Here is an 8,278-nt window from a genome sequence, read left to right on the forward strand (position 1 = left end):
CGGATTGCTGTCAGGGCTATGCCGGACATTGGATGTGAGCATTTATATGAAAGTGCGGTATGGAATATTAGTTGTAAGTCACTAAAAGCTATGAAAATTGGTGGATATTCATTGGAAAATTCTGGAAAATTACTTTTCAGAGTTCTTGAATGACAAAATACGTGAAAAATCAAAAATTAAATATAAAATAAAAAAAAAATAAAATAATTTATTTTTCTCAAAATCTCCAAAAACAAATGAAAATTTTATAGGAAAAAATTGAAAAAGTCAATTTTTTTTTTAAATCTCGGAAAAATTACAAGAAAATATGAAATTTTACTGTGAAAATTGGAAAAATTTTTGTAAGAGTTTTTTTTTTTGTAAAATCCGTAAAAATTGAAAAAACTTAAAATCTTGAGAAAATAAAAAAAATGAAATTTCATTTGAAAATTGGAAAATTTTATTTGAGAATTTTAAATTTTATTTGAATTTTTTTGAGGATTTGTAAATAAAATTTTTTTAAAAATTACATTGAAAATTTTTTCAGAGTTTTTTTTTGTGAAAGTCGTAAAAATGAAAAATTCTTAAAATTTCAAGAAAAATTAATGAAAATTGAAATTTTTTATTGTGAAAATTTAAATTTTTTTAAAATTAAATTTAATTTAATTTTTTTATTTAGTGGGTTTTTAAAGAATGATAATGAAAAGAAAAATTTTTGTGAAAGTCGTAAGAATAGAAAATTTCTTAAAATTTTTTTTTTATTTTTTTTGAGCTCATTAAATAGAGAGATTGAAAATATTTAAAAAAATTCGTAAAAACGGAAAATTTAAAAAAATAAACAGGATTGAAAAACAAAAAAAAACATGTTTTAAAATAAAATATTTTCTGATCGTAAACTTTATTTTATTAATCATCGTCGTTCACTTTGTGTATTGCATATAAAACTTTTGAAAAGTAAGTTCTTGCTTTTAAGAACGGTGTAGTGTTTTTTAAATGTCTCAACTTCGAATTTTTTTGTTCGACAAGAGAAGTGTTACTTCGAACGTAACGATGAATACCTGAGTCATAACTCTTCGGACAGTTCGAGTGTGATCGATGATGAAACGCATCTATTAAAAATTTTGTGCCACGAAAATATTGGGGATATCTGTTTAGGATGTAATCTTCCAAATTACAAGAATTATCATAAATGATAACTTCTGGGGGGCTTTTAAATCTGCTTATTATTGTTTCAGCGACTATTTTGCAGGATTCAGCTGCTTCTAAAACCACAAATCCGAGACACTTATTGTGATCTCCGCAAAAAAACCACAATATACCTGCACCCAAAGTTCCAGTTTGTTTATAAGTTTTTGTACAAAAGGTTTCTTTAGAAACATTTCCTATGTTTACACTAGCCACTTTACGGTAAATTCTTCTTTTTGGAAAATAAATCCCAGTATCCCACAAACTAACTAAGTTAGGATCTCTTTTTCCATCGTAACTTGGAAGGTTTTTGATCATCGCCTCGTATTCTTCTTCATCAATATCTAAAATTAAGTCCTCACTTGGAAGATTTTTGTATGTGTTCTCGATGCTTTTAAGTAGAGAACCAGCAAAATTAGTCAAAACAACAGAGATCTCCGCCAAATCATTTGATTTGTATAAAGCTGAAAGGAGCCCCGATAATATTGGGGAGTACATTTCGAGATGTTTGTGCTGTGCGATTGATATTTTTTGCGATGCTTTTTCAAAAATACTAAAAAATAAAAATAAAAAATATATTGATTGCAATGAAAAGAAAAAAAATAATTACCTTTTAATAATACCCAAACATTCTTCGGGAACTAAACTTTTCACCGATGCCACTTTTTTTGATAAAAAATCAGCATAGAGTTGAGCGGTCTCATATAATGTATAACAATCTTTTTTCGTTTCGTGTAATGCATAACACAAAACATTCAAACCTACGTTGGACGAATTGGCAAAAAGATTACGAATACTTAAATTAATTGGTTGCCGTTTCAACAATTTATCGATTGCCTCCTTTTCATTTTTCGTAAGCGATTTTAACTGTCTGTCGTGGCGGTTGCTACAGCGCCATTTTACTTCATTAAGTTTCCACGGGCTTGCGAAATCTGGCATTAGACATGTTTTATTTGAAATCGCAGTGCCATCGAAAAGAACTTTTTTTGGGGATTCACAACATACAAACGACTCTGTTTCTAGATCAAATAATTCTGATGCGTTACAGAAGGCTTCGTGTAGCGTGCCTATGTAATTTTTTAAAATACGATTTCTTGTTACTTCACATTTTGATGGAGGGTTTTGAGTGATAATTCGATCCTTAAACCATCTGTGGAACGGTAACCCGCTAAAACTATGCATGTCCAAGTACTCTCTAATCAAATTAACACAGATGATAATTGCATTGTTATAATTGACAAAACCCAATTCTACTCCATCAAAAAAATATAGTTTTTCGTTGTTGCATTGGTTGTTTTCACATTTCGATGTAAACGTTTCACATTGCAAAATCAAGGGCAGTAAAAAAAATGCGTTGTTATTTTTCTTCTCAACTTTCAGCAGGGATTTGCATTTTTCACATTCTCGAATTTCAGGGTAAACACAGAAAGTTTGAGTAACTTCGTCGAACGTGAAGTGTTTTTTCATAAAATCTAATAATCCTAATGCTCGCTGATAGAACACATCTTCAAGAGACGATACTAAAAAAAAAAATATTTCAGTTAAAAATATCGGTCGGAAAAAAATACCTTTTTGTCATAATACTTACAAGAAAATTTCTGATGACTCAGAATCAAATTTGTCGAAAGTCCTATTGGAAGAATTTTTGTTGGCTCTTTTTCGTATTCTTCAGTGTACGGCAGGTTCGTTAACTGGCCATGCAAGCACTTGTGAAATTTGCGTTCACCACAAGAAACGCAACGCCATGTCTCTTTTTTCATTAAAAATAAAAAAAGGCCGTAATTCCGAATAATAGAGCCACAAAATTCCGGACTTGCATCGTTGAAAAACAAATTTTGCTCAGTGATTGGCTTGCACATAGACTCCAGGATTAAATTTTCCAATTCATCAAGTTTTATTTGGTGCGTCCACTGTCCCAATAACTTTAAATAAAACGAAAATGACAATTTCGTGTGTGTGCAGTCAATCACTGGAGGTAATTCACTTTTGTTCATAACGTTATCGATTTTAAATGTATAATCCAGTGAGCACTTCGAGCAACCCGTAATTATCGCTTCTTTTTTATCCAAACACACGATTTTTGAAAAAATTACCAAAATTTTTTCATCTGTAATGGCGAACGCTTGGCTTGCGTCAGATAGTGTATTAGATAATAACAAAATATTATCTTTAACGAAAGGCAACGAGAATATTGAAGGCTGAGGAGTGTCTTCTAATGCAAAATTTTGACCATCATCGTACATTGAACTAAACTCAGAGTCCACATCGAATAACTCGGACTCGCTCAAATTTGTGTCGCAGTTTACAGGTTTAGTTTTCTCTAAAAAACTTTCGGACCTTCCAGATTTTCGTATTTTTGTAACGCCGAGCTTTCTTTTAGTTCCTAGATGGACGACATTTTTTTTTAAATTATTTCGACCCATTCTTATAAGAATATTTAAATATATGAATTTATTTAAAAGTATGTTTGTCCTGATGTTTGTAAACAATGTGGTGAAAAAAAAAGAACCCAGCAAACAAACATATCAAACTTGCTCTTCTGATTGGATATTGGGTTAGTTGTTTCAAAACACAAACTTCAAAAAATGGCCGAAAACGATGCTCTCAAAAAAGACAATCAAAACGAACGTAAAAAATTGTCACAACAACAACAAGACTTCATTAAACTGATGCGAAAAAAGTTAGAACACTTTCACGAAAAGGGTGGCACTGTAAGTTTAATGGTCATTGTCACCGAAGTAGGGGATAACAAAGTTATTTATTGTCCAGACGAGCTTGCAAATGAGACGATGCAAAAACACAGCAATCAAATTTTTGAATCCGCCTATGAGCTAATGCGCCAAAATACAATAAATGAACGTTCCGAACAATGTTATTTTGGGCGAGTTGAAGAGTTCTCCTGTACGCAAATCCTGTATGAAATGTTGAATTTTTTAAACAATGGTTCGTCATCTGATTTGATAATTTTACAAATCTACAACAATAGTTTGTTGCTGCAAAAATTATTTTCAATCGACGTACTTCGCGGATGGTCGGTTACAATATCGGAGAATAATCGTGAGTATCAGCTAATCATTGAGATACTTCGTATCAATAAAATTGAATATTAATTTTTCATTACAGGATTTTTCAAAATGAACAATGATTTTCCATTCACTGAAAAAATGTACTCAATGTACATAATGTTTGCTTTCCCGTTTCTTTTGAATTCGGATATTGATAGTTTAGAGTTACTCAGTTTGAAAAGCTTCCATCGGATGGCGACTAATTTGTTTCGGATTACACCTGAAAAGTTTTGTGTAAATTTTCCGCCCAACAAATCCGATATTGAAAATTTACAAAGCGAGATGCAAGACAAAATTGCTTCGCTAATGAATAATTTATTTCTAGATGAATAATAATTAAGCAAGTTCGCATTTTTTTTTTGTATTAAAAGATTTTCCAGAAAAATAATTAATAAAATATTTGAATAAAATATATTAATTCTTTTTTAATAGAAGATTTTGCACATGATGTATTTTATGATGATCTTATGCGAATGATCCCTTTCAAATATAAATTATCGTGCCACATTGATTTATATCTCTTGCTTTCCTTCTAAACAGCATATCGGATCTCCATTTTTTTTTTGTAATAACAAGTTTAACACCTGTGTAAGAAATTTCTTAATTAAATATCATACAAAAAATTAAAGAATGTTAAAAAAACAAAAGCTTACAACTTATAAACGGATCCAAAAACCGGAAAAATTTTTTAAAAGCGGTATCTCCTGTCTCGTTGTTTAGTTCCTTTTAAGAAAATGTTCACACAAACTCTTCTTCTGGGTCACAACCCACTCTAATGCGTCAAATTACTTTCGTAATCCATTTTTTTTAAATTTACAACAAAAAAGTTTTGGATTCAGTTCTCAAACAAACTTAAAACTCTTCTGAGAACGTTCGTAGATTTTATCTATCATGACATTCAATTCAAAACGACAAAACTCTGTGGCGAGAATCAACAACACAACAAATAAATCAAACTTTTACATCGAGATGAAACGATGATCGTTTGAAAAAATTTGATGTTTTGAGTTTCGCATACGATTTTACGTGGCACGAGATTGTTGTTCTTTAAATTATACGTGAGAGCACTGAACGAAACTCCAACAAAACAAATTCCAAGAATATTAAGAGTCCATCATCTCAGCCGCATTACCAGATAGAAAGAACTACATCATGTCAGATTATAGCAGAATTTCTAAAAAAAGTACGTGGAAGTTAATGTCTGAGTTAGGCCTTTTTTCGATATTTTTTATAAAAAGTTTATTTCACCTGTTCAATTTTGACTGTATTTGCTAGTTCAATATGTATAGCAGGAAAAAAAAGTATTTTTAAAGCGGAAACTAGCAAAGATATTATTAAAATTATTTTTTTTGTCTTAAAAAAAGTTTTGTTTACGTGTGAAAAAAAAATGAAACTTATGAAAAATGAAATATAAATTTCGTTTTTCAGTTTGTCGTTGCTGTCAAATTCAAAAAAACACAGTTGATTTTTTTTACTTTCATATTATCATATATCTTCCTAAAATTTTATTTTCTTAATTTTCAAGATACATTTTCTGAAAATCTCAAGTTTTAGAAATTAGCTAACAAACTGAAGCGTTCTATCTATTTTGGTTTGGGTTCTTAAAATTTTATTTTCGAACAAAAACAGCACTAAGACTATGAGCATGAAAATTAGCACCAGCACTACTAGTCACCAAAATCAATAAAAAAATGACAATTTTAGACCAAATTTGATTAAAATAATGGTCAAATATGGTCAAAATAACAATTTTTAGGGGTTTTATGTCAAAAAATTTCGTTTTTGAGTGTGTGATCGCTGCAATATGGATAGTTTCAAAAAATTGAAGCGATCATTTTTTAATGAAAAAATCTTGAATTTTTTTACGTTTTTACGTTTTAAATTTTACAATTTTTTTCAACAAAATTTTTTTCGACTTCGCGAAAAATGAAAAAGCTTGATTTTTGGAACCAATTCAGCACTTTAAGAAGATCAAAAAATAACCAAGGCAATAAAAAAAAGATTTGAATTTTTTTGAGCGTTTGTAAATTAATTTTTATAGTTTAAAGAAAATTTGAAAATTTTTATTATTTTATTGAAAATGTACTGAAATTGTACTGTACTTCCGTTCGACCCAACTGTGATCACACATAAGGCTAAGACGATAAGACAATACATTTGTTAGCTTGAATCTCCTGTTTACAATCCAATTTGAGGGTGACGTCATAAATTTCGAAAGAATCTGTGCGTTTCAACGGCGTAAAAGTAGTTGTTATCTTCTGAATCTTCCTAAAAAAAGAAAAAAAAGTATCATTCAATAATATTTTTTAAAAAAAAAATATTTTTTTTTTTGCTTTTTGAGAGCAGTGATAAGTTCATAGAGTCCCATTACGGTCAAAACTTTGTAAATGTTGGCGCACAATCGGCGGTAGTTCTCTCAATTTCTGTCTTCATAATCGGTTGATTCGTATAAATGTACTATATAATCAAGTCAAAAGTCTATGAAAGTCTCAAGTCCGATAATTCTTGCAGTTAAATAATTTTTTGTGTTGTATGATCTTCTTCAAGCACTCCGAACGATGGCAAATGATGGTTTGATGAACCGGAAAGCTGCGAAAACCCGTTTTGAAGATAAAATTCGAGGCAAATCATGTACGGAATAACATTCATCGACAGCTGCGAAGAGATTCCCAAGTCATAAGGCTTCTCAATGAATTCCGGTAATGAATAATGTTTCCGCGGACTCTCAACAAGAGCCACAAATTTGTCTCCTTCAAGATCCGAACAGAATTCTATCACTTTAACAATGAAAGGGATGCGTTTCAGCTCGATTTTTGTCTTTTGATCCGAACTTAATTTCTTTTTGACGCACGTTTCTTGATATTCGCCGTGAATTTTGACTGTTTTATGATTTAAATTATGCGTTTGTGATCTCTTGCACAAGCTTCCTATGTACGAGAGGGGGATTTCATCGTTGGACCAAGCAATTTTATCTATTTCCAGGTAACGTGAGGCTGTAAACAAGCATTTGACGAACTTTTCAGTGGCTTCGTACCAAATAAACACGTTGTGAAATTCGGTAAGCACGATAAGTTGTAATGGTTTGTCTTGATGTTGACAATTTTTCTGACCGTTAGCGATAGCTGCCTGTTCTGACCGTCAGCGATAGCTGCGAGAACCCATTTTGAAGATCAAATCCAAGGTAGTACAGGAGGGCAGATGTGCTAGAGTAGAATATCACAGCGGCAATTGTGGTAGCTACAATGTCCTGTGGGAAGCGTTCTTTGCTTGTATTGATCTAAATAATTAAAAAACAAATATAAAAAATAAATATTTTAATGAATTTTGATGAAAAATTACCTTTCGAGGACTAAAATGTCCTTCAACGTCTCGCGTAACCCAAATTGTGATCGTAGAGTAGTTCGCTATAATGTTCTTCGCTTTACTGAAAAATTACATAAAATTGCGAAATATCTTTAAATTAAAAAAAAAAAAAAATTACCTGAAATTTTTCGATATATCCTTGTGAGACAACATTTCCAGTATTAATTTAATGCCTGATTGTGAATGAATGTTAGATCCTCTCGCATAAACGCGAATTTTGTTCGTCAAGCATGAACTTATTGAATAATTAATTTTTAAATCTAAAAAAAGTTTTTTTTTCTTCCCGCAAAAATTCTTTTGTTTACATTGAATTAGCACCAACTTGCATATGAGACGAATGAAAATGAAAATATTAACCCACGTAACATTTTAGTTGTTATTGTCAAATTCAAAAATTCATATGAAAAAACCGTTACAAAAAATTTTTGCATTCATATTTATGCATATTTTGAGTGATTTTTCGACAAATTTCATCAAAATTTCACTCAAAACGATTAGATTACGTCAAAATCTAACAAACTGAAGCGATTCACCCACTTTGATACGGAATTTACGAAAATATTTTCTTAACCAGTTTTGAGCAAAAAAGTGCAGTAAAGTGTTTAATACTATTACGGCATTTTTTTGGCCAAAATGAAAAAAAAAATTAAAAATTTGTTAATTCTCGAACCAAAATGGATGAAACT

General features: G+C 30.6%; 1 long non-coding RNA gene across 1 annotated transcript; it reads right to left on the reverse strand.

Moving 5' to 3' along the window:
- Positions 1 to 4,614: 4,614 nt before the first annotated feature.
- LOC134836656 (uncharacterized) lies at positions 4,615 to 5,612 on the reverse strand. Its single transcript, XR_010162322.1, has 3 exons — positions 5,478 to 5,612; positions 4,883 to 5,403; positions 4,615 to 4,813 (listed from the first exon to the last, which is right to left on the reverse strand). It is a non-coding gene; the product is annotated as an uncharacterized LOC134836656 (long non-coding RNA).
- Between the last annotated feature and the right edge of the window lie 2,666 nt (positions 5,613 to 8,278).

Source organism: Culicoides brevitarsis, unplaced genomic scaffold (assembly GCF_036172545.1).
Source record: "Culicoides brevitarsis isolate CSIRO-B50_1 unplaced genomic scaffold, AGI_CSIRO_Cbre_v1 contig_105, whole genome shotgun sequence".
NCBI lineage: Eukaryota > Metazoa > Arthropoda > Insecta > Diptera > Ceratopogonidae > Culicoides > Culicoides brevitarsis.